Raw genomic sequence first — 25903 nt, 5'->3', positions numbered from 1 at the left:
CCGGGAGGGAGTGAGTGAGTGAGTGAAGGAGGGACTCTGTCTCCGGGAGGGAGTGAGTGAGTGAAGGAGGGACTCTCTCTCCGGGAGGGAGTGAGTGAGTGAAGGAGGGACTCTCTCTCCGGCAGGTAGGGAGGGAGGGAAGGAGGGACTCTCTCTCCGGCAGGTAGGGAGGGAGGGAAGGAGGGACTCTCTCTCCGGCAGGTAGGGAGGGAGTGAAGGAGGGACCCTCTTTCCGGGAGGGAGGGAGTGAGGGAGGGAGTGAAGGAGGGACCCTCTTTCCGGGAGGGAGTGAGGGAGACTCTCCGGGAGTGAGTGGGGGGGCGGGCGGCTGAGAAGGACCGTGCAGAGGGCGAAAGCGCGGGCAGAGACAGTGAGTGAGTGACCTATCGGCGGATGAACTGCCACGAGGTAGGACATTTCACTTCAGATTGAAATTTTCTTTCCGGATCGCCCTCTAGCAGTACCCCGCCGCCGGGGTGGGGGTGGGGGTGGGGGCGGGAGCGCAAGCCGAATGACCGTTAACGACCGTCGCGTGGAGCTCTGACCCTTGGCCGTGGGATTGACCCCTGACCTCGGCTGACTGGCTTTTAGAGCATTACAAAAGTTGGCAGTCTTTCATTCCCTTCGTAGAATTTGTCTGTCTTTTTGCCTTACGTGATGTTGTTGCAGGGTTTCCACAAAGATGTTCAGCGGCAACATATGGTAAATGAAAATAAGAGTGTATATTCTATGTTGTATCGATGATGTTAGCTCTCCTGCAAATCCAGTCACCGCATGCCTTTCACTCACCCGTCACTTGTGAAGCAATAGATTACAACAATGCCCTTCTTAGTTACTGGTCTGACTCCAGTGGGATCATATTTGACGCGGCAATGATATATTGTTGGTCTGCAGCAATTTGGGTCTGTTCTTGATGGTCAGGGAGATGTCAACAACTTGGTTGGAATGTGAATTACTGTCTAATGTATTTCCTCACTGAACCTGCATTTGAGGAAGCAGTTGGCTTTTTCCGCTTTGTGAGTTTGGTTTGAAGCAACCAGACAGGACCCGTAAAACTCCCTGATGTGGCAACTTTAAATCCCATTCCAGTTTTGGTCATCAGTCTGAAGTGCTGTGGAAGAATGAAACATTGGTTTTATTCCTCTGTTCACATCTTTCCTTCTCTTGAATTTAGTATTTTGAAGTGACCATTCTCTTTGCGAACCTAGTCCACTTCTAAGTCATCCTCAACACGCCCATTCCAAGCATTTTTTTTGTACCTATAGGAAATTCAACACCTATGTTTTTTTTTCTTCCTACCATCCAGAACTCCCATACCATTTGGGAGGTACAGTCATTAACTTATTCTCTTTTTAATTTAGAATATTCCTTTTAACTGTTCAGAATGCAGTCTCTATTAAGTGATGAAATCAAAGCCAGACTGATTACTTTGTGGATGTCTCTGTGTAGTGTGATCCAGCACTTGTGCCTGCCCATCGTATAAATTTGGGGGAAATAGAAAATAATTTTTCGCTCAGGCACTTGATAGTTTTCCAGACTCAATATTGAATTTAGCAACTCAGATGATAACCACTGCCTGTGTTCTTTTTGGGGTAACAATTTGGTTGTATTTCTGCCAAAGCTATTTTAAATTTATCTGTACACATTCTTTACTTGGTCCATTACTCTCTTCTTTTGCTTTGTCCCGCCATCCATTTTATTATTTAATCTTAGATAATAAAATGTGAGGCTGGATGAACACAGCAGGCCAAGCAGCATCTCAGGAGCACAAAAGCTGACGTTTCGGGCCTAGACCCTTCATCAGAGAGGGGGATGGGGGGAGGGAACTGGAATAAATAGGGAGAGAGGGGGAGGCGGACCGAAGATGGAGAGCAAAGAAGATAGGTGGAGAGGGTGTAGGTGGGGAGGTAGGGAGGGGATAGGTCAGTCCAGGGAAGACGGACAGGTCAAGGAGGTGGGATGAGGTTAGTAGGTAGCTGGGGGTGCGGCTGGGGGTGGGAGGAAGGGATGGGTGAGAGGAAGAACCGGTTAGGGAGGCAGAGACAGGTTGGACTGGTTTTGGGATGCAGTGGGTGGGGGGGAAGAGCTGGGCTGGTTGTGTGGTGCAGTGGGGGGAGGGGATGAACTGGGCTGGTTTAGGGATGCAGTGGGGGAAGGGGAGATTTTGAAACTGGTGAAGTCCACATTGATACCATATGGCTGCAGGGTTCCCAGGCGGAATATGAGTTGCTGTTCCTGCCTGTCTCTGCCTCCCTAACCGGTTCTTCCTCTCACCCATCCCTTCCTCCCACCCCCAGCCGCACCCCCAGCTACCTACTAACCTCATCCCACCTCCTTGACCTGTCCGTCTTCCCTGGACTGACCTATCCCCTCCCTACCTCCCCACCTACACCCTCTCCACCTATCTTCTTTGCTCTCCATCTTCGGTCCGCCTCCCCCTCTCTCCCTATTTATTCCAGTTCCCTCCCCCCATCCCCCTCTCTGATGAAGGGTCTAGGCCCGAAACGTCAGCTTTTGTGCTCCTGAGATGCTGCTTGGCCTGCTGTGTTCATCCAGCCTCACATTTTATTATCTTGGAATCTCCAGCATCTGCAGTTCCCATTATCTCTGATATTATTTAATCTTACCTGCAATCCAACCTTGCATTTATTTCTCTGTCTTCCCTGTGCCTGTTTCTGTACTTGGTTAATATCTCATTACATCTCCAGTTCTAGAAGAAGGTTGAGAGGTGACTTAATTGAGACATATAAAATAATCAGAGGGTTAGATAGGGTGGATAGGGAGAGCCTTTTTCCTAGGATGGTGACGGCGAGCACGAGGGGGCATAGCTTTAAATTGAGGGGTGAAAGATATAAGACAGATGTCAGAGGTAGTTTCTTTGCTCAGAGAGTAGTAAGGGAATGGAACGCTTTGCCTGCAACGGTAGTAGATTCGCCGACTTTAGGTACATTTAAGTCGTCATTGGATAAGCATATGGACGTACATGGAATAGTGTAGGTTAGATGGGCTTGAGATCGGTATGACAGGTCGGCACAACATCGAGGGCCGAAGGGCCTGTACTGTGCTGTAATGTTCCATGTCTATGTTCTATGAAGTTACTGTCCTGAAATGAGAGCTGGGCAGCTTTCTCTGCAGATGCCTGGCTTTTCAGCATTTTATTCTTTATTTCAGATTTTCAGCTTCTGTAGTATTTGCCTTTCTTGTTCATAAATATGTAAATCTCCATTTTAAAAAATAGCTTTAAAATTTTTATAGAAGTTTTGTTTCATGTCATCCACTAGTGACTACTCCTTGTTTTGGACTAATAATCATCAGAAACTCCAGAATGTAACAGGATTTGGGAGTACTAGGTGTGGAGTCTAAAAATGCTGAGATTTTAATGGTGTTTTTGTTGAAACAAGTCAAAATATGATTACCTTGAAGACCAGTTGATCTATTGCATTACATGGATGGAAGACAAAATGTAGTCTTGGGGTGAAGTTGATTTAGAGGCCAGGGAACAGTTGGGATTAGAGTTAGGCATCTGTAATTCAGTTTATGCTTTGGGCCTGTGTTTTGTCCTTATTCTTATAATGCTTTCATTTTATATTAAATATTGGCATGATGTAGGAAGCACAGAATTGTTTGGATCATAGCAGTTGCTTGCAAGGCAGGCCAAAGAGCCTGAAGCTGTGGTGGAGGCGAAGAAGTGAAAAGCTGAGATATTGTAGCAATTTTGACAAAACTTTGAGAGGCGTGTATTTTTGAGAATTATATAGAAATGTGGATTATGTAACTTCTTGGGAGTCAAGCGACTTCAGAGCTGAGCTACTGCATAATGACTATTTTGTACTATGATCCTGACTTTTAAATCTGGTCAGTGCTAATGTTCATGTTTTGAATTCATTGATAACTTGCGTACCACGTGCTTTTGTTTTGAAAGTGTACCACGTATTTGCTCCAAATATAAAATCAATAATACCAGGGTACCATCTGATGCTTCAAGGAATGACTGTGGAAACACGCTAAGGAATTCAAATCATACTTTGGAGAGACTTAGAAATCCTTGTTGAAATTATTTGCTGTGATTCTGCTTTAATTTTTCATCAGAATAATCTTATAATGGATGTTACATACTTTGGATTGCTTACAAATTTGCATGATGTAAAAGATTTTAAATGGCAGCTTATTACAACGGTGATATTGTATCTTTTGGATATTGCTGCAGAGTATTACACCTTCATATAGCTTTTTACAAGTTTTATTTCAAAGATATTCTGTGGTTAATACTTGATACTTTGCATCTTAAGCTAACATTCCAACAAAACCCAAGCAAGTTTCTATATTTGTGAAATGTCTCAGAATCAGCAAGGAAATTTAGCACCAGTTAACTCATTTTTCTTTGTGTCTAAGGTTAGACAGGATGATGGAGAACTGTGTTGCTCATGCTGGTGGTGTCATGAATTCTGTTAACTTCATTCTGACAATCTTAATGCATGACCCAGAGAAGAATATTGCCCTTGTCATGCTTGTCAATGCTGAAAGAGATTTTGAGAAATGATTGTTGAATTTTTGCTCTAAATTTATAAAATTCACTCTGAAATTGCAGGCCCCCAATATTGATATAACTGCAATTAATAATAGCTGTAAGTTGCTCAGGTTGATACTGTAACAAATCAATATATTTTTAATTCTCAATTTATCCAAATGGTTTTAGGAATTATGTTCCTTATGTCATTGGGCTTTAGTGGATTGCATCTTGAGGCCAAGTCAGCAGATGTAATCTAGTTTTGCTGCAGAACCTGAAAGTACAAGTGTGAGGAAGGAATAAATGTGATAAAGTCACATAACGATACTAAAATGAAGATTCTTTTCACTTGTGCGTACTGAAAGGCTTGTTTGGAGACAAAGATAAAGAAAAGCTTTTTGACTTTTACAATAATATTATGGTTAACTAATTTGCTTTACGTAACAACGAAAAATTCAGGTAGTTAACACGTTTTTCTTTAATACTTTATAATCTAGCGAGTTTTGAGAAGATTTGTAGCTCAGGTTGAGGTTCTGGATGTGAGTTTGCTTGCTGAGCTGGAAGGTTAGTTTTCAGACGTTTCGTCACCATTCTAGGTAACATCATCAGTGAGCCTCCGACGAAGCGCTGGTGTAATGTCCCGCTTTCTATTTATCTGGTTAGGTTTCCTTGGGTTGGTGATGTCATTTCCTGTTCTTTTTCTCAGGGGATGGTAGATTGATTTGGAGTCAATGTGTTTGTTGATGGAATTCCGGTTGGAATGCCATGCTTCTAGGAATTCTCGTGCATGTCTCTGTTTGGCTTGTCCTAGGATGGATGTGTTGTCCCAATCAAAGTGGTGTCCTTCCTTATCTGTATGTAAGGATACGAGTGATAGTGGGTCATGTCGTTCTGTGGCTAGTTGATGTTCATGTATCCTGGTGGCTAGCTTCCTGCCAGTTTGTCCAATGCAGTGTTTGTCACAGTTCTTGCAAGGTATTTTGTAGATGACGTTCATTTTATTTGTTGTCTGTATAGGGTCTTTTAAGTTCATTAGCTGCTGCTGCTCTCCTACATCAAAGACATTTCCGAAATGACTGCCAGACTACTCAGACCCCTTGGCATCAGGGTAGCCCACAAACCCACCAACACACTAAAACAGCAGCTAATGAACTTAAAAGACCCTATACAGACAACAAATAAAACGAACGTCATCTACAAAATACCTTGCAAGAACTGTGACAAACACTGCATTGGACAAACTGGCAGGAAGCTAGCCACCAGGATACATGAACATCAACTAGCCACAGAACGACATGACCCACTATTACTCGTATCCTTACATACAGATAAGGAAGGACACCACTTTGATTGGGACAACACATCCATCCTAGGACAAGCCAAACACAGACATGCACGAGAATTCCTAGAAGCATGGCATTCCAACCGGAATTCCATCAACAAACACATTGACTTGGAGCCAATCTACCATCCCCTGAGAAAAAGAACAGGAAATGACATCACCAACCCAAGGAAACCTAACCAGATAAATAGAAAGCAGGACATAACACCAGCGCTTCGTCGGAGGCTCACTGATGTTACCTCGAATGGTGACGAAACGTCTGAAAACTAACCTTCCAGCTCAGCGAGCAAACTCACATCCAGAACTTTATCATCTTGAACTATTTCACACTGTTTATGAATTTTGAAGGGTGGGCTTTGCATATAGTAGTAGGATTAACACTGGTGGCAGGAAATGCAGTTGTTCGTGTCACAAAAATGAGAGGTGTCTCACGTGTTCTTCCTGTGCTGAATTGGTAAATGTGAACTTGAAGAGTAATGAGTTTTTTGTTGCTACTGTTTATTGTTTAAACTTTATAAATATAAACTACAGCAATTTATATTTGTAACGCGCCAACTAAGCTAATTGCAGTGAATTGCTGTTCGGTTTACAGTGCCAATAATTATTTGATTTGTTTTTTTAAGACGTATGTGCGACACTTCTTCTAAGAGATGTCTTTTGTCCTGTTCCTCTTCCAGAGGATTGTTTTCATGTTGGTGCCCAAACGTCTCCTTTGGACAGGCACTTGGTAGACAGCTTTGAGTTATCCCTGGACGGTGGGATCAGGGTTTCTCACAGACCCACAAGGCTTTTAGCTTTGCGTTCAGTTACTTGAGAAGGTTCCTGCTGGGTGTTAAAAACTTGAGTTCTCTATTGTGTGAAATGAAGTCTTAGATGAGAGACTTCCCCTTAAAAATCGAAAAGGGTAGATTGTGTCTTTTTGGTGACTTTTACTGGACTAGAGAGAGACGGAACATAGAAATCATAACATTTGCTGAATGGCCTTTGTCAAGTGTTACAGACCAGACCAAACTAGACCAAATCACTCAAAAATATTTCAAGAAGGTAGACCAGACCATATTTTGTTCTTAGTTTAAAGGCAAGTGCAAAGCATCTCAGATGCAATACGACTGGTCAAACTACTTGCCATTAAACAAAACACTGTTTATTTAAACACTGTAGTTAGAATACAGCCAAAGAGGGGAATTTAGAATAACTTAAGAGTGGCAACTTCACAGAATAATAGATACAGTAAATTACTAATTAACTGCTCAAATATAGTAACATCCAAAAACACACACCTTCGCAAAAAGGAAGATTCAGACACAGATTCTGAATACAGTTCTCCAATCCAGGAGGGAAAAAATAAACATGAAGAGAAAATTGAGTATGTAGCAGCCAGGTGACAATCACTGAAGCTTCCAACTCTGTTAGGATGCCAAGAGCTTCTGATGTTACTGACAAAACCAAAAGTCAGAAATCTGCATCTGAGAAAGCTGACCGCATGTATTCAGGCTGTTCTTAATATAAAAAAAATCCTGAGGCATCCCAAGCGGTTTACTGAAGGTCTTCAGTAATGAGTTCGTTACCTCTGCCTTACAACCTCTCTCTAAATGGTTATTTTATCCTTCTTTTGAAGTGACAGCATTGTCACACAAGGGTATGTTTATGGAATGCTGTCTATTTTGAACAGTTGACGATTAGTAGTTCAATAATACATTATCTTGGTAAGTATGCCAATAGATAAATTTAGGCCAATTTTGTTTGTGTTTTAACTGTGTTGTAAGAAGCAAGTGTGTTTTGATTAAAGCTTAGTGTGGATCAATTAAATCATATCTGAAGCACAGTACCATTGAAAAAATACATATATAAAACTTAAGGTGTAGGTTATCTCCGTAATATACTGTGAGGGTCAGGTCTGGTCCCTAACACATGAGAAGAAAGCCTGAGAAACACTGAAGGCACATTGTGGTGTGAAGTAATGTGTGCAACAGAATTAGATGTCAGGTGACTATTATTTTACAGTTTCTCTGTACAGTAAAAGTAGTAAAATATTGCAATAAAAAGTTCTCATAGAATCTCAGCTCAAAATTTGATGCTTCACAATTTGAAGAAGTATGGTCAGAATTCTGCAAGGTGAAAAGAAATTTGTTTTAAATGTAATCTGTTTGCAATTTGTTTTAAAATTTGGAGTGGACCTTTTGAGTGAGATGGTCTTTTTTTCAAAGTTTGCAATTTATGGAGGGTATTAGGTGAAACCATCTGTAGTCTAGTTAGCTTAATACTTTAATTGTTGACGTGAGTCAAGTGCTACTGTTGAAGATTGAACAGATTGTTTATTTATAATAGTTGAATACAAGTCAGAGGATGCTGTTAGCAAACATAGCCTACTTGAATATATGTCTTCAATGCTGTCTCCTCTTCTGGTCACTGAGAAACAATTGACATGAAGGAATTAGTGCTGACTTGAACCAGAGAAATGATCTCTCGTGTTAGGGAATATGAATAACAACAAATTGCATTTATAGATAAATTCACGGCGTATGTATGTACATAAATATGCAAGTTGTTGATACATTGCCTTTAACATAGTAAAACCATGGGGTTTCGCAGGAGCACAGCATGTGAAGAGGACACCCAATGGAGAAATAATCCTGCCACTCTGTGTTAACACAATGTTGTTACAATTACAGAGCTCTTCCTGAGGATTTCATTTCTTGGTTGATGTCCTATAACACACTATCTCACCAATGCACTGAAAGGCCTTTGGCAACCATGGATTTTGTGTTGGTCTGTGGTATGCTTGGTCATGTTCTGCAGCGGTTTATCATGCCTTCTGCAGATGGCTGACCAGAAATTTCCTCCGCTGTTAACTGTCTGCTACTTGCATATGCTGAAAGATTTCCAAGTTGGTCGTCAACTTACCTGGGGCTCCGTTAGGAGTGTACCTTTATTGGCTACCGTTAGGAGTGTACCTTGGCTAATAGGTTTTGGGAAAGGACTTGAATATGAAGCATCCAACTCAAAAGCAGGGAGGCTATCACTGTCACAAAACCTCCTGGTGTGTACTTCAAAGCTGAAAAAATAGCTAATGTAACATCCCTGTTTAAGAAGGGCACGATGGTGTGGAGGTGCCGGTGTTAGACTTTGCTAGACAAAGTCAGAAGTCACATGACACCAGGTTGTAGTCCAGCAGGTTTATTTGGAATTACAAGCTTTAGGGTGGCAGTCCTTTCTTAGCTTTAGTAAGAGACAGCAGGGTACGCAGATCCAGAGTTTATCGGCAGAGTCAATGTCAGAGTCAACGTCATTGCTGTCATGACAATCTGGCAGAGCCATGGGAATATACAAGAGGTGACATCTCAGGTCACACTTTGAATTTTAGGTGTGAGGCTTTGTTCAGAGTTTGTGTTTTAACCTGACATCAGACTGGCTTTATTCCAAAAGCTGCAACTTGTAAGATACCACAGTGACTGTGACAACACATTGTGAGTTTTTTGAACAAAACAGAATGGTGTCTGGATATAAACATCTGGGATGAAATTATTCACCCCATGGCGGGGGGGTGTATGTGTGTGTGTGTGTTTGGCGCACCCGCTCATATACCTATGGGTGAATCATTTCTTCTAAGATGTTTGTTGCTTTGCAGATACATTCTGTTTTGTTCAAAAAAACATAATTCTTTTGTCATAGTCAGTTAGTGTGGCATCTTATTCGAAAAGCTGGAATTTATAAAACCAGCCCGATTCCAGGTTACAGATAGTAAGAACTGCTGATGCTGGAGTCAGAAAGAAGGGTCCCGACCCAAAATGTCAGCTTTCCTGCTCGTCTGCTGCCTGGCCTGCTGTGTTCCTCCAGCTCCACACTGATTCCAGATTAAAACTTGAGACAGATTCTGAACAAAGCCTGCAATTCATTGTCTGACCTGAGATTTCATCTTTTGTATATGCCTCCAGCTCTGCTTGATTGTCATGACAGCACAGCACTGACATTGACTTTATAAACACTTTACACACTGTTTAACACCCTTGATCACTTGCAGAAACTTACCTGACTCTCTACTCAAACCAGTTGTATGATCTCTTGATCTCTCAGCCAGTAAAGTCTGTATCTGTGTGCCCTGCTCTCTCACTGTACCTGATAAAGGGGTTGTGCCCCAAAAGCTTGTGTGGTTCCAAATAAGAGACAAAAACAACTGCAGATACTGGAATCCAAGGTAGACAAACAGGAGGCTGGAAGAGCACAGCAGGTAGGGCAGCATCCAGAAGAAAGGAGCAGAGAACGTTTCGGGTATTATCCTTCTTCGGGACCCTTCTCCAAATAAAACTATTGGACCGTAACCTGGTGTCATGTGACTTCTAACTAAGAAGTAGTGAGGGAGAAGATGGAAAATTCAAGGCTGTTAGTCTGACCTCAGTTGTTGGTATGATTTTAGAGTCCGTTACTAAGGATACGATTGCAGAGTACTTAAAAGTGCATCGTAAAATAGGCTTTGTCAGAGGGAAGTCATGCCTGACAAATACTGTTAAATTCTTTGAGGATGTAAAGAACAAGTTTGAAAAGGAGAGCTGGTGGCCGATATCTATTTGGATTTCCACAAGGCCTTTAAGTGCCATACGGGAGGCACCTATATGAGATAGAAGCCCATTGGTGTTAGAATGAAATACTGGCATGGATAGAGGTTTATCTGAATAGCAGAAGGCAGAGTAGGGCTAAAGAGGTCTTTTTCAGGTTGGAACCTGGTGACTAGTAGAGTTCCACAAGGGTCTGTGTTGGGACCACAAGTAATTACATAGTACATTAACAATATGAATGAAGGAACTGTGGTTCCAAATAAGAGACAAAAAAAACTGCAGATACTGGAATCCAAGGTAGACAAACAGGAGGCTGGCAGAGCATTGCTTTAGCCATAGGGTGGTGAATCTGAGAAACTCCTCATCACAGAAAGCTTTGGCATTGTTGCTAAGTTTGCAGATGACACAAAGCTAAGTGGACGGGCACATCATGTTGAGGAGGCAGAAGGACTTGGACAGACGAGGTGAGTGGATAAAGAAGTGACAGGTTGAATGCAAATTGGAAAGTGTGAGGTTATGCACTTTGCTAGGAAAGTTAAAGGCACAGACTATTTCCTAAATGGGGAAAAGCTTTAGAAATCTGAAGCACAAAGAGACTTCCTAATTTGCTTGCCTAACCACCAAGTGAACCTGTATGATAACCTTAAGGGAATCTTGAACTCAGATTCCCTTTTAAGGTTAACGTGCAGACTGGCTTGGTAGTTAGGAATGCAAATGCAGTGTTTAGCATGCATTTTGAGAGGATAGAATACAAGAGCAGAGATATACTGCTGAGGCTGTACAAGGTTCTGTGTGACTGCATTTAGAATATTGGGAGCAATTTTGGGCCCTGTATATGAGGAAGGATGTGCTGGTCTTGAAGGAGGGTCCAGAGCACTTTCACAAAAATGACTCTTGGGGTTGAAGGGACTGTTGTATGAGTAATGATTGCTTAATCTGGGTCTGTATTTGATGGAGTTTAGAAGGATGAAGGATGATCTGATTGAAGCTTACTGAATATTGAGGGACTTGGATAGAGTGGATATGGAGAAGATCTTTCCACTATTAGGAGAGACTAGGACCTGAGGGCACAGCCTCAGAGTGATGGGACAAGTCTTTAGAACTGGGATGTGGAGGAATTGCTTTAGCCATAGGGTGGTGAATCTGAGAAACTCCTCATCACAGAAAGCTTTGGAAGCCAATTTATTGTGTGTATTTAAGACAGATTCTTTGAGTAAGGGAGTCAAAAGTAATAGGGGAAAGGTAGGAGAATGGGGTTGAGAAACATATCAACCATGGTCAAATGGTGGAGCAGACTTAAAAATTGACTAGTTTTTGCTTGTCTGGTCTTGGGATGCTATTCAGCCACTGGACCTCTTTTAGCTATTTATTTGGATCGTTGCTGAACTGGACTCAGCTCCAGTTAACTGCCTTTTGTTCCCTATACCTTGACAGAATCTCTTTGTGAAAGACATCTTCTCAACTTGAAAAGGCATCTAAAAGATAACGACTTAACTTATAGATGAGTATAAGATAGAATAGAAAAGGTTAATTTGGGATCCTAAAAATAAAGCAGTAAGATTGGGCAAAGGACCCAAGTTCAAAGAAAGATAATTGTGAGATTGATATCAGAAGGTTCATCTTGCAAAAATATTTATACAAACAATAGTACTAGGGTGTATTTTGTTGAATTGTTCTAGCATGAGTCACAAATGTGTCTGTGTAGGTCATACACACCCAGTGCAGATCATATATAGTATGTAAACAACTGGATTCCTTGTTTTTGTCTTTAAATTCCATGATTATCTCGTGATGTTTCATTAAAGTGCGCTGAGTTCAGATAATGTGCAGTTTTGAGGTGGTTGATTTCAGAATTTTTGAAGTCATATCTTGCTGTTCTTGATATTGGTACATGAGTTCTAAAAATAATGAAGAAACAATTACTATTTGATGCATTCATGTTCAAGTGCTGTTTGATGTATGTGATTGCCCAGTTGAAGGAAAATGAGGAGAAAAATGAATCAATATTCAATAAAGATCTTTTTCCTTCCAAGTTTCTGTGTTCGCCACTGAAGGGGATGATTACATGCAGCGGTGTTGTCTCTTTGTACTGAAACTAAGCAATATTTACTCTCAAATTAATCCTGTTGGTGGGGTCATATTTGGTAGACTATTTTAGAACCAAAGCATCACAGTAGAATCTGATCCTGTCCTTGCCTTCTGCACATCTATAATTTCAGTGATTATGTATCTTTAATTCACGTGCAGACGCGAGTTGAAGCCACATCGAGCCCAGTTTGCAGATCTGGAATAAACCCCACTTTTCTGCTTTGCATGCTTTTGGTAGTTCTTGGGTGAATTTTTAAACTTTTGTGATGACGTTTTACTTGTACAGCTTATAACTAGTAGTTAAATTACAATGAGATATTCTTTCGTGTTTAAATTGTTGGAATTGTAAATTATTTCTCTTTTGAATTGTTGCACAGATGTGAGGAATTGGTTATGCAGAGGCAAAGTATGTTGAGTTTCAAACTAAAGATTGTCTTGGATAGTCAGAATTATAAATATCTCATGTAAATTTCTGTGTTTCAAAAGATTTTAAAAAATGTGTTTTGAATGCCGGCTTTTTGACAGCTGCTGATTAATATTCCAGCAAATTCCATGTTTTTGATTTGCAGTATTTTTGTTGTTATTAGATTCTGTGGCTCTATCATCTTGTTAATTTTCTTTCTCCTTTCGCTATGATTCTATTTTAGCATTACCCAAGTCATTATTCAATATCAAAAGTGTATGATGGTAAGCATCACATATCTCTCATAGCTTTAAGGACTGAGAGGCTTGTTTTGATTGGCTTGCACTCCACTGCTGCAATAAAACAGACCGAGGTTAGAAATTTGGATTTTTCTTGTGTTAAGTAACCTGATAAGTTTGAGGAGGAAAAAAAATACATTCTCCAACCCAAACCTCCATCTTCAAGCTGAAGTTGACCCATCAGTTAAATTTATAGCTGAGTCTTGCTGTCCTGTTTTTGTTAACACGTTTGCAAATATTGTTCATTGATATGTTTGCTAGATATTGCTTCTGTCTCATAATTCAGCACATCAACCTGTTAAGGCTGGGCAAGTCAACATTTTACTCAACTGTTGGCTATGCATGAAGTTTTTTCAGCAACTACAAGTGGTATTAGCATATTGTGTGGCCAGATTATTTCTGGCATTAATAATTATTTTAAGAAAAAAAGTTTGATAATTTACGCTGAGCAAGGAGAGTGCTGTGGTCTAGTTGGTTTGGAGGACATTTGAGTGAAATCCAATTTTTGGCTTCTTGTGATGTTCATAAAAGTTTAATTGCAATTTTATGAAGATCAGGAAAGCTCATCAACACAAATTGTCAAAAAGAGCTATTTGGTTTCAAAAGTATGATGTTTTGCATATAGCTTTCAGGATGCAATTTGGAAAAAAACTCCATATATATTACTAGTGTGAAAGTTAGAAATTGCAGAAAGCTCCATGCGAGTCCTTTTTGTTACACATATTTAAATAAAATTGTTTGTAGACAGCTAGTTGCAAACATCCTAATCAGTTGAATTGAAATGTATATCCTGATCTGCTCAAAAATGAGAGTTTAAAAAAAAATTATGACCGTGCATACTATGCAAAGCCATTGTTGAATCTTGACCAGCAACTGGGACCTCGAGGTCTCGAGAGCTTTGAGATGCAGTGACATGAAATGTGACTTGTTTTTGTCCATCAGTACTTTTGATTTGATTTACTGTACTTGCAAGTACAGTAAACTTTTTTTGTTTTGGGAGCATTACAGGCAGATCTTAGCAAACATGAACATAACAGATTACAGGGCACTGAGAGTGAGGCATGCAAGGCTACTGGTGCACAAAGCAAGATCAGCATTAGCAAGGTCAACATCATTTGAAGTAGTGGTCTATTCAATTTATTAACAGCAGGGAAAAAAACTGTTCTTGAACCTGTTGCTGCAAGTGTTCAATCTTCTGTATCTTTTGCCTGAAAGTTGAGGTTGGAATAGATTCAACGCTGATTCAACTCTTTTACCATTAAGTCTTGTTTCCCATCTCGCTGTTGCTTTGGTCTATGTACATGATGTATGTCATGACCAGCAGTTTAAAACAAAAAGGCTGTCTGTCTATTTTTAGATTGTGGACTTTGGACTTTGTTGGATGCTTTTGGAATGAGCATAGCTGTTGCCTGTGACAGTGGGAATTTAGAAGATTGAGAGGCAAGCATATTGAAGCATGAAAGATTCTTGGGGGACTTGATAGGATAGTTGCAGAATGGTTGTTTACCCTTGTGGGCCAGTCTAGGACTAGGAGGCATAATTCAGATTAAGGTGTTGCACACTTAAGACAAATCAAGAGAATTTTCTTCTCTGAGGGCAGTGATTTTGGGGAATTCCTACCCACACAGGACTTTATTCAGTATATTCAGTATGTTTGACTAATTTTTTTTAATATAAACAGTAAAATAATCCAGAATTACGGGAATAAGGCAGGAAAGTGGATCTGAGGATTATCAGATCAGCAATGATCTCATAGAATGTTGCAGCACACTCAGTGGAATGAATAGTCTATTTCTTGTACATTTTACAGTCAATCAAATAGCCCTGTGGTTCTCTTTGTAGCCATGTGTTTTCTTCATGTCAATCAGAAGTTAGAAGTGTAACACAAAATTCTGAAGAAGCAATGCTGTAGACTTCAAGTTCAGTCATTGAGTCATACAGCGAAGAAACAGACCCTTTAGTCTGACTCATCCACGCTGACCAAGTTTCCCAAACTAAACTAGTGCCTTTTACCTGCATTTGGCCCATATCCCTCTAAGCCTTTCTAAAAAAAATTGAAAGAATTGTAGATGCTGTGAATCAGGAACAAAAACAAAGTTTCTTGAAAAGCTCAGCAGGTCTGGCAGCATCTGTGAAGAGAAGATCAGAATTAATGTTTCGGGTCGGGTACCTGAGTTCTGAGGAACCTTAATCATGTCGGCATATTAAAAAGACTGCCGATGCAATGTTAGGAGCTGATGCTGCAAAAGAGAATAACAATATTCCACTCACTAATAAAACAGTTAAAAGGCAAATTAACATGTCAGCTGATAGCAAGGAGGCGCTGCAAGAGACGTTAGTTATTATTTGAGTTTGCTTTGTAGATCATGAAATCCACTGATGTAAGTCTACAGTACTACCTGCTGGCTGACAGAGTATGTTGATGGGAGCTCTGTTCAGGCAGGCTCAGGTTTCCCACTAACCCAGTAAATTGCATTTTAATTGACTTTGTGCTTTATTTTGATCCATTGTCATGAACTGTTAGAACTAGTTGTATTGAGCAGATTTTGAAAATGCGTGCTTGCGATCCAAATGCTGAACTTTCACCAGTGGATTTGAAACATTAATATTGTCGAACCTCCTTGAGCATGTTGTATGCACGATGTTACATAAGGCCATAACAACTGTAAATGCAAGTGAGTGAAAGTACTGGTTTATGTGGAGTTGTTGGTTTCATTGAAGTATACCTTGATACTGAAAGGGTTGTGGACCACTGGTGTAGGGGATTTGTGGGAAGAACGTAGTCTGATCAATACTGCTGAAGGCTGCAGAATGGTTCAGGTGAGCGACAGGATTGGTGAGTGAGCAACCTATTTCCATTGAACAAGATACAAAAACAAATTGCTGGAAAAGCTCAGCAGATCTGGTAGCATCCATGGAGAGAAAGCACAGTTATCATTTAGGGTCCAATGACCTTCAGTGCCAAAGAAGGGTCACTGGTGCTGCTAGACCAGCTGAGTTTTTCCACTAATTTATTTCGTTTCTGATTTCCAGCATCTTCAGTTATTTCCTTTTTTTCGCATTTAACAAGATTTTATTAGTGAATTGGATCAGTAGAGTTTGATGTTTTTGCAGTGCTGAAATGTGAATTTGAGTGATTCGAACATATTGAGTGATGGGCTCAGATCTGGAGTTCAGTGTGACATTGACTTGAGGAAAGATATGGAGATAGAGGGTCATAGATGGTTTGAGATAGGAGATGGACAAATCCAATGAGAGCAAATAACTTGCATGTTTGTTGGAATGAGGTCAAGGAAAGGAACTTGGCATGCAGTAGTTAGATGAGTGACATTGAGGGAATTATTGTAAAATGTACTTGCAGCAGATAGAAGGTAAAAAGAGGAGAAACTTGAGAAAGGTAAATGTTCATGGTTAGTGTGAGAGGACCAGAGGAAGATGTTTTCCTTGGTAGAGAAAGGATGAATGATAGAAGAAGTTGACTGACTGGACTTGATCTGGTAATGATGAAATTCATGAACTTGTTGGAAGTGGGTGTATTTATTCGTGCGATGTGGGCTTTCCTGCCTATGTTACATTAGTGATGAGCTACAGTCAAAGGAAGGAAGTTGATGGTGACACCTCGTGCTAAATCAGTTGAAGTAATGTAATGAGTGATGGGTTTGGCAAATTATTTGATGTTTGTAGTATTGTAACCTGAGGCACAGCTCACTAGTGTCTGCAGGTGGAAATAAATTCAACCTCCTCCACGAACTGAAGTTGAGAGTCACCCTGAGGGTCCACAATGTTAACTGCAAACCTCTGAAATTTCACGGCACTTTATCATGTACAGGCTGATTACCAGCTACCGGACAATCTCAGCTGATGAATCAGTGCTTCTCCATATTCAACACCATGTGAAAGAACCACTGGCAGTAACAGTCACACAGAATGTACTCTGGGCAGATAAGTTCAATGTCTGCCACCAATAGTGGCTAGGTAGAACCACAGCTGATGGAATTGGCTGAATCCTGAAGGACCTATCTGTTAGACAAACCGTGACAGGAAGTTTATAGAAACAGCAAGGGACAACCCAAGGAAACCTAACCAGACAAATAGAAAGCAGGACATAACACCAGCGCTTTGTCGGAGGCTCACTGATGATGTTACCTAGAATGGTGACGAAACGTCTGAAAACTAACCTTCCAGCTCAGCGAGCAAACTCACATCCAGAACCTCAACCTGAGCTACAGATCTTCTCAAAACCCGCTAGCAAGGGACAAGTTTCCTTGACCTCGTGCTTGCTGGTTTATCATTTGAGTGTGTCCATTGTCACTATTGGTAGAAGGGACCATGGCACAGTCTTTTTGAAGTCCATACTAGACTTGTTGGATCATCCTACCATAATCAACAGTTTCAACACTTTTTTTTAAAGCAAATGCCTCAAAGGGTACACGTGAAGCCTGGCACAAGATAAACCTGTTCTTTAGGATAAATGGAGCAGAAAACAGAATGTAATTTCACGTGAAAACTGATGCATGGTATGAGGAAGCAATTAAGTGCAATTGGCATATTGAGAAGTACAGCTGGTTTGCATAGATGGTGTGCCAATAAGTAGCATCCTGCTACTGTCCTTTTTTGTGCGCAAAATGTTCATTGTGTGGAGATGATTAGAAAGTTGTTGATTTTATCAGCCTTAGCTTGAATTTGCACTGCGCAGGGAGGGAGTTGCTGGTTTCTGTTTTAGTAAGTGAACATTCACTGTCAATTACTGTATGAAGATTACACTAAATGGGTAATTGCCTGACAACAGTGGGCAAGATCTAATTGTAAGTGCGTCTCATGATGGTAGGGAAATTGAGTACATTATGTATTTTTAAAAAAGAAATGCTTTTGTCAATTCTGCATTGTATATTGTGCTCAAGTGGTTATGTTCTGTGGTGGTAGTTCCTGTGTGGTGTGTGAAACAGACACACTGGTTTTGTGGTTAAGCTTTTTTCTAGTCTTTTGTGTTATGATATATTTCAGTAACCTACTAGATAGGTTTCCTGCCTTTCTTCTGTATTTAGGCCAGAGATCTAAAACATTATTAATGTAACAGTTCTAAATTTTTTTTTATTGTATGGCCTTTTCTCTCAATTGTTCAATTGTGGTTTTTCCAAGCCCTCTTTCTTTCCTATAACATAGAGGCTGTTTTATTTTTATCTGAAGATGATATATGTAATTTGCCCCATGCATTTTGTTCTTGATTAACAATTACATAGCTTTTGGTAACCTAGGTACTTGAATTAAACAGGCTTGTGCTATGTAACTTATTACAATTCAAACTGATGATAAGTACAGGCCTGGCTTCATAATCAAAAGTTAATGCATTTATAAAAGTGTAAATTTCAAGTCTATAAGCTCAAATGCAGTGTTTCCTAAAGTAAGCAAATAGAAAATACTGGACATGTCAGATAGCATGTGGAGAGAGTGTGACATGTTTCAAATTGATGACTTTTTGATTGAAAAATACTGCATTATTTCTTGGGATGGAAAATGCAGGCTCATTCTCAGGATTGGCCAAATTGTGGTTAAGTTCTTACAAATTATCATTTGAAGAAGTTTTACAGATTGTGCGATAATGAAGACTGGTTGGTACAGATTTGCTAAACTCAAGATGGATTCTATAAGTTTTTTTTTGGAAGAACTGAATATAGATGATAGATGTCATTTGGTTTTTCAGCAATATGAGGTCACTAAAGAAGGTGTGAGTTGTACTTCTGGAGCCGAGAAGGTTTTAAGGGGACATTCATTTCGGTGTTCAGAAATTGAGTTTTGAGTAAAATCAAGATTCAAAGTAAAATACCTCTGATGGTGGAAATCTGAAATAAAACCAGAATGTGTTGTGGGACTTACAGCGGGTCTGGAAGCACCTGTGGAAAAAGAAACAGAGTGAGCGTTTTGAGCCTAATTTGACTCTTTAAAACAGAACGGGATGGCTCCTTGAAATAGCGAGGAATTGGAAGTACAGCGTAGTTTTTACAGATAGAGTTGAGGTATTCCACAAAGCGGTTATCCTGCCAGAGTTTGGTTTTTGTCAATGTATAGGAGACCACTTTGTAAGAATGGAATATAGTACGCTAAATTGAAAGAAATGCGAGAAAAGTGCTACTTTGCCTAGAAGATATGTTTGAGAGTGACGAGGGTGGTGTTGTGGATGTGTTGGATTAGTGAAGCAGTAACGGAGAAGTGGATCAGGGTATTCAAAATCATGAGGCACAAGGCAGATGGGGAGAAACTATTCATCTGGGTGGACAGGTCAAGAAGCAGAAGGTATAGATTAAAGCTAATTGGCAAAAATAGCAATGGCGAGATGGGGAAGAATAAAACAAAGAACTGTAGATGCTTGGATAGACAAAAGCAAAAATTGTTGAAGAAACTCTCCATCTGGCAACACCTGCCAGAATGTAGAAAGAAAGTAGAGTTAACACTTCAAGTTCAGTGACTCTTCAGAACTAGGAGCAGCTAGGAAAATGTGCTATTTATGTTGGTGGTGGGTGGTGGTTGGGGTGCAGCTGGTGAGAGAAGAGTGAATGGATAGGTGGAGAGGGAGCCCACACAGAGTGTAAAAAGGGCAGACAGTCAAAGGCATTGTTTGGCAGTAAGCTAGGGAAGAAAATAAACTAAATGTGGAGGAATCAATGGGACAGTAAGTAGTTGAAAATGATTTAGCTGTGCTGAAAGCAGCCCTTTACATTATATGAACTTTTAGGAGTAGTAATAGGCATGAAAGGAGGTGTTGATGGTCTCAAATTGTTAAACACCATGTTGACTCCTGAAGACTGTAAGGTTCCCAGGCAGATGTTAATCTAAATTGTGCTGAACCTCACTGAAGCGTTGTGGTAGGCCCGAGATTGCCATTGCGAGATTTCAGTGTGGTGTGTTGAAGTAGGAAGCAGCTGGAATCTCTGGGTCATTTTTACGGGTAGCACAGAGGTGTTCCACAAAGCTGTCCTTCAGTCTGCATTTCATCTCCCTGATATGGATGATGAAGCAGGTGATTCACCCTTGAATGGTTAGGATCTGGAAATGCGCTCCGAGATTGTGGTGAAGAAATGGTCAATTAAGCCCATCAAAAGGACATTAGATGCTAATTGAAAGAGGAGGAGTTTGCAGGCCATTGTGGTGAGCGAATGGGGATTGAATTAATAATTGGCTCAGGCACAATTGGCTGAATGGCCTTGTTTTATGTTGCACTATTCTATAAAATAGGTTTATCTCAAACCTTTGATATACGGATTTAACATGTTCCAATGTCACGTACGGCTTGCATTTTTGGAGACCAGTTCATTTGGATTCAAAGAGCAAGAATTAGTTGGAAACATAGCAAAATTTAAGTGTAAATGTTTAACAGTGAATGAAACATTGCTGCAAGGTTATTTCCATGATTTTAAAAAATGGGAAATTTTGCAAATGCCTTTGGAAAAATGACAATTAAGTTTGGGATTTATTTGGACAGATCAGAGTAACAGAATTAGAAAGCTGTAAGATGTGATGTTAATTATTTATTGAGATTTCCTTGTAAATTTTGCAAATAACTGATATTGAAATCCCAGTGCTGGCAATGATGATACACTGATTTTTTTGAAATGGGTTTTTAGTTTGAATTGTGGAGCATTTACTGATGTGGTAGCTGGGACACTAAAGTAAAGTACATTCTATGTAACAGACATAAGTTCCATTTTGGGACCATTTTGCTCAAATATTTGTTGATTGCAGTGTTTTACAGAATCTGAGTTATTGTTGTGCAGAAAGAGCCAGTTAGCCCATTGTTTCTGCACCAGCTGTCTTGTTGACAATTTTACAGATTTCTCCATGTCCGTCTGTCCTGACCCTTTGTGACTTAGAAAACTTGTATCAAATCTTCTCGGAGGAAAATAGTCCCAACTTCTCCAACCTATATCAAAAGACATTCTCTGCAGAGTAGACTTGTTGGGCCAAAAGACTGTGCAGTGGATAGCTTTTTCTTAAATGTTGCAAGCACCAATGACCTGTGTTGTGAATTGTCTGTCTATGAATCTGCGATTGGCCCAAACAAATTTCCAACTTGGAGGTACAAGTTTGCAAAACGGTCCATATTTTGAAAACACTAATTTGAAATTAAGCAGGAATTAAAAGATCCATGGTTTTGTTCAGATTTAAAAGTCTCCACTTAAACCAGCTGCTTCTTTGTAGGAGTAGCCTTTTAGTTGTGTCAGACCAATGCATTCCAGGCTATATCCCAGGTGCTTTATTGTGCTGTATACTGCAGTGCCAAGTTTATAACACAAATTGGAAGTTAAGTAGAAAATGGAAATAATTTAGAGAGCCTGGGCCTGTCTATATAATAAAACAAGGTGAATGAAATGTAACAGAACTAAGTTTTTCTGATTAATTTATCTGCCTGTAGTACCAGCATCTGCCATCTGTTAATGGAGTCAGTAAACTGAAATAGGATTTTCCCCATTTCTTTCTTTTTAAAAAAAAACATGCTGGACTATAGTGTAGCACTGTTTCAGTAAACAGTCCTTTTCAAGGTTGCAATCGGGTTTAAGATTTACATTACTTCAATTTCAAGTTGTAAAGTAGTCATTTTCTAAATTGAGATGATCACATTTATTTACATCTGGCATTCTGCTAAGCTATTTATCATGTTCCATTTTAGCTGTTTGTTTGCAGATTGTTTGCGGCTATGGTGATTTCAGCACCCTCAATGGCATATCATCACATAACAAGATGAGGGCAAAGATTATTTTGACTGCAGTTTGCTTAATGTTTTTCCCTTTTTGTGCTGTGTGAAAATGGAGGAAAGGTTTATGTTTCACTTTGGCTCTGTTTATGATCTCAAGGTCAGTTTGACATAGGGCAGTTGCTTCAGTGTTATCTCAAACTCAAATGCCAGCCTAACTATTACTGCTACTACACCGGGGAGATATGTTTCTTCTTTGCTGAAGATACCTTTATAATGTTTTGCAATCTTTTTTGCAGCGGATACCTGAATCTCTGGTTGCTTTCATGTTTTGCTGTGGAATCACTATAATCATATTTAAATTGTCCAAACTCAGAGGATGTTCAACTCTTAAGATTTTTCATAATGTCCGTTTAACAATAACCCCTTACTGAGTCACCCATGACTATCTTTGTGCCATGCTGGTCTTGTCCAGTTTATCGTACTGTTTGTTACGGTTTAAACTTAGCTAAGTATTAAATAATGGCCTGGAAGTTTTCTATGTGTAATTTGAGTGACAGCTTTTTGCTGTGTATTTCAGGTGGGTTGGCCCTTCAATAACAGATCAAAGGAAGTTGACATTTATTCAGAATGGTTTGGCATTCAATCTCCATGACTCAGTGAAATGAGAAAAAATTCTTTGTTGTACAACAGGTTAATTGGTGTTCTGAACTGAACAGAAGAAATAGAGGTTGAAGTTTTGTCTGATTTCTCTTGCACCTTTTCTTGTAGTTCACTTATGGGGCATTTATTGCTGATCCCTAGTTGCCCTCAAAGGTGGTGGTGAGCTGCTGCCTGAACTGTTGCAGTCCGTGTGCTATAGATAGACCTGTAATGCCCTTCAGGATAGCAGTCCAGAGTTTTGGTATAGGAGGAACACATGGCTGTCATTTCTTGCTCAGTAGTTGCCTGTGATGGATTTTGGTTTTGACACAATTCAGTGGCGGTTAAGTCATTCAGGTTAAGAGGTACCTGGAAGTCACAAGCCTGTGCCAAAATGTGCCTTTAAAGGAATGTATTTTGACTTTTTCTCTAGAAGAGGGGTGTTGTAAACCTGGTGCTGAGAAGTCGGCTCCATGGAAAGCAAAGTAAATAGTTTGGGATTTTTATTTAAATAAGCAAAAACATGACTGGATGGAGTCAGGCTGACACAAATTCAGGGTTTTAGTTTTGTTTTCAGTTGTTGATGTTGGAATTTTGGAGTTGAAGCTCTCTGTCTCCGCTGCACAAAGCTTGAGCTCATTCTCTGCTGCTAGTTTCATCCTATTGGTAACTGGAGGAGATGGCAAGTCAGGGAAATCTATTTCGCTAAATATGCCTTTGCCAAGGGTGTGCTTGTGGAATACTGCTATATTGGAACAGTTAATGAGTAGTAGTTAGATAATGTATTATTTTGTTAAGTATTTCAGTAGAGTTAAAGTTATACCAATTTGTTTTCTGTCTGAACTTAACTATGGTATAGGAATAAAGTGTTTTGCTTAAAACATAGTAGTTTGTCCAAGCAAACCACATCTGGCTGGGTAGCACCTTATACTTTCCTTTAAAAGTTGGGGTTTAGGCTATCTCCATGTTGTGATTTGAGGAGATTTCATCTGGTCCATAACAACGTGACCAGTATGTGAACCATTTTGTTCCTTGCCAGCAAGCAATCCGGCTTCATCTTCAATTTTACTGAGCAATTTTTAAACTGAATTCAAATTTCCCAAATTGTCATGGTGTGATTTGAATGGTCTGTGGATTATTCCAAAATGTTCTCTGGATTGTTAAATGAGGCCCCTTTGACATGTAAATACTGTACTGTTTCAAATCACTGTGAAAATCCTGTTTGTGTTTCTCAGGTGAGTTTATTTTTCCAAGTACCCATAACTTTTCATCATCTGAGATTATGCGCATTAACTTCAGCTGTGGTAGTCTGTAGACCAGTGTTTGATTAGTCAAGGAATTTACACTAAATTGATTTTGACTTTGCATTGTGATTAATCTGTTATATCTGTTGAATAACAGAAAAATTAGCATCTTTGGTATAAGTTTCATATTTTAACAAATATCTGTAGTTGAGAAACAAAGGAAAAATTCCCAGGTTGGCTTTGTGACCAGCATTATCCATGTTTGTTACACAGCAGAAATGAACGCTTTACAAGAATCAAAAGTGTAACTATTCATACCAGGAGCATTCTCCTTACTGAAATCTTGCTTTGTTTTGCTTGTCTTTATTCTGAATAATTGAGACTGGTTCTTCTTTAACAACCCATATTGGATGTGTTGATAATTTGAAATATTTAGATTATTGTTACAGATTGTTATAAATACAAATGAATTGTAACTTTGGCTGGGAAATAGTTTATAATTACACTAGCAACTTGTGTGCTGAATCTTCAGAAAAGGACGATGCATTTAGCTGATTGGTTATTTGCAGGCAAAAATTAATGAAGTGGGAATTTGTGGGAGTATCACTGCTGTTCCCTGAAGTATCAAAGCATCTCACATTTGTGTCAATTGAATTCCAGCATCACTAAGTCCTCAACTGATAGCGGCTACAGGTTAGTAAGATGAGCATCGCGAATAATTATTCAAAACATGAAAAATCTATGTAGATGTTACTGTTTTTTGTTGGAATAAAGGAGTTGACTTCTCAAGAATTACTGAACTAATTTGGCCTTTATTCATTAGAGTGTAGGAGAATAAGGAATCATCTTATTGAAACAAACAAGTTTTTGAGGGGAATACTAAATAAAAATTGAAAGAACTATGGATGCTATAAATCAGAAACAAAGACAGAAATTGCTGGAAAAGCTCAGTGGGTCCTTCAGCATCCATGGAGAGAAATCGGAGTTAATATTTCAGGTTAAGTGGCCCCTCATCAGAACTCACTTCATTCAATCTGAAATGTTAACTCCGATTTCTCTCCATGGATACTGCCAGATCTGCTGAGCTTTAACAGCAATTTGTTTTGGTTTCCTGAGGCAGGGTTGGTAGGATAGATGTTGAGATGATGTTTCCATCAGCGAGGAAATCTTGAATTAGGAGAATATTTAGAGAATAAGGGACACTCGTACAAACCAGTGACGCATACGAGTTCTTTTTTTCCTCCCAGATGTTGGGAATTGTCTATCACAGAGTGATGGAAACAGAGTTATTTACCTGTCTCCTCTTTGATTTTTGAATTAGCAGGGAGTTGACAGCTATGCTAACCTGGTGCAAAGGTGTTATTATGGCTTGAGGCAGGACAACGATGATGCTATTGAATAGTGGGGCAGGTTTGAGGGGTCAAATGGCCTACTCCTATTTCTTACGTTATTTACTTGTTAATTATGCTCGGAATATTGTAATACTAACTTGGTCTTCTTGAAATATTTTAAAGTGTTTTTCTGTTTTTTAAAAAATCTCTTTTGGAGTTTTGACTGGCTCTGTTTAGGTTGCCTTGATGTGCTGCTGTTTAGATCTTCGAGAGGTGCTGTGTGATGGGTGTCAGGCATTTTGCCCTTCTTGTAATTATATGCTGTGGCTTTGCAGCATTGTTTCTATGGAAACTGAATGTTGTGTAGCAACATAGTCATTTGGTAGAAATTTTTGTTAGTGTATTCTGTAAGGAATGGTATTGATGTGGACAGTGCAGCAACACAATATGGTGTGCTAGAGCATATGTTCTAACTGTTTGGCCAAACAGCTTTGAACTGAAGGTATTAATTGTTTTGAATTAAAGAAATATTTTCTTCTAATTCGGACTGGGAAACCTGGAGGTATGGAGAGATGCATTTAAATGCTTCTTTTTCCCTCATACACTATTAGTCTTCAGTCAAGCACCAACCAAACAGAAGGTATTGCGGATAAGCAGCTGCTGTTGCTTTGTGAGAGTTTTAAAACTAACTTCCACTTAAATATATTTACCATTCATCTTTTCCATGTTGCCTTCAATTCTAAGTGCTTCAGACTGGCGTCTTCTGTCATGGGCTGTGTCTTCTACCATTTTTCCAGATTTGAAGAAA

General features: G+C 39.7%; 1 protein-coding gene across 10 annotated transcripts in view; it reads left to right on the top strand.

The window, feature by feature from the left end:
• The first annotated feature begins 273 nt into the window (after positions 1 to 273).
• The window catches only part of LOC125467583 (inactive ubiquitin carboxyl-terminal hydrolase 54-like), a 124101-nt gene continuing 98471 nt past the window's right edge, over positions 274 to 25903 (top strand). For 7 of the 10 annotated variants that reach the window (XM_059640322.1, XM_059640328.1, XM_059640327.1 and 4 more), the window contains exon 1: positions 274 to 408. The gene's annotated coding sequence lies outside the window, so the exon portion shown is untranslated. Of the gene's footprint in view, positions 409 to 685; positions 703 to 17999; positions 18017 to 25578; positions 25598 to 25903 lie in introns of those variants that run through there. The other 3 variants (XM_059640324.1, XM_059640323.1, XM_059640326.1) reach the window with 3 other exon arrangements.

This window comes from Stegostoma tigrinum, chromosome 37, assembly GCF_030684315.1.
Source record: "Stegostoma tigrinum isolate sSteTig4 chromosome 37, sSteTig4.hap1, whole genome shotgun sequence".
NCBI lineage: Eukaryota > Metazoa > Chordata > Chondrichthyes > Orectolobiformes > Stegostomatidae > Stegostoma > Stegostoma tigrinum.
The sequence above is the reverse complement of the archived record's forward strand: the minus strand, read 5'-3'. Positions and strand labels throughout refer to the sequence as shown.